Source organism: Mus caroli, chromosome 10 (assembly GCF_900094665.2).
Source record: "Mus caroli chromosome 10, CAROLI_EIJ_v1.1, whole genome shotgun sequence".
NCBI lineage: Eukaryota > Metazoa > Chordata > Mammalia > Rodentia > Muridae > Mus > Mus caroli.
This window is the reverse complement of record NC_034579.1, coordinates 121662692-121664155: the sequence shown is the minus strand read 5'-3', so window position 1 is coordinate 121664155 and position 1464 is coordinate 121662692.

Genomic DNA, 1464 nt, shown 5'->3' with positions numbered 1-1464 from the left:
AGCACCATCTCTCCTCATTTTTCATTACAAATAGTAAAGCCTTTTACTGTCTTATGCTACAGGTCATCATGATGACCTCTTATGGTTTTCGTTGGTTATGGTGTTCCTGTTGTTGTTGCTGCTGCTGCTACTGCTATTTCTTTTAGGTTGGTTGTTTGCCTAATTGTTTTTGAGTCAAGATCCCACTATGTAGCCCTGGTTGGCTTAGAACTCACAGAGATCTGCATGCCTCTGCCTCCAGAATGGTGGGATTAAAGACATATACCGCTGTACCCTTTTCCACTAATTTAAGTACTAAGAAACTACTGAAAAATGTGATATATAAATATGTGTCCCTTTCAATTCTTAACCAGAAATTATCATAATAAAATCACATTTTTTGTTTCCAGATGATTTTCCTTTCCCATCTGTGATAAGGAGTAAAGGAATTCTTTTGCACAGTTTCTTTGAGAAGTCATTTTCAAGCAAGACATGAGTTATTCTCTCACTTTAAAATATGATTTAGCTGGGCAGTGGTAGCACATGCCTTTAATCCCAGCACTTGAGAGGCAGAGGGAGGTGGATTTCTGAGTTCAAGACCAGCCTGGTCTACAGAATGAGTTCCAGGACAGCAAGGGCTACACAGAGAAACCCTGTCTCAGAAAACCAAAAAATAAAATAAAATAAAATAAAATATGGTTTAACTAACAAACTTTTAAACATCTATAGCAAAATGAGAAATTTTAAATAAAAATATTAAAGAGGAAATGTAAATTAAAAGTTAACTTTCTTACCCATTTAACATGAAAGGATTGCTATCATAGCTATGTAGGAAGTTTCTATGGATCCATTAAAAACAGTTTATTATAAGTTGCAAGAATAACAGAAATTAACTTTAACTAACATTAAACACACACAACCTCATTATTACATATAGTTTACAAGTAAAAATCTATGGTATATACTGTATCCATCATGTTTTATGAACTTTTTATTATATTTAAAGATAGAAAGCATTCTAACATTTAAAGTGAATCAGGAAGTATAATACACAATTTGTTTGACTACCTCAAAATCAATGTCAAATGATATACCTCAAAATTAAGATCAAATGATATATATATAACCATTTACCTACTTTGCAAAGTGTAAGACAATGAAAGAATTGGGCTGAGGATGTGGTCTAATATGAGATCACTTGACTAGCAGTTTTAAAAGATTGAGCAATGTGAGTCAAGAATATTTATATGCAGGGATTCAGAAATGGCTCAATAATTAGGAGCACTTATTGCTTTTCCTGAGGACCCAGGTTCAGTTCTCAGCACCCACATGGCTGCTCTCAAACATCTGTGGTTCAAGTTTTAGGGGATCAGATGCCCTCCTCTGATCTCCCTGTCTCTATCTCTCTCTGTCTCTCTCTGTCTCTCTCTGTCTCTCTGTGTCTCTCTCTGTCTCTCTCTCTGTCTCTCTCTCTGTCTCTCTCTC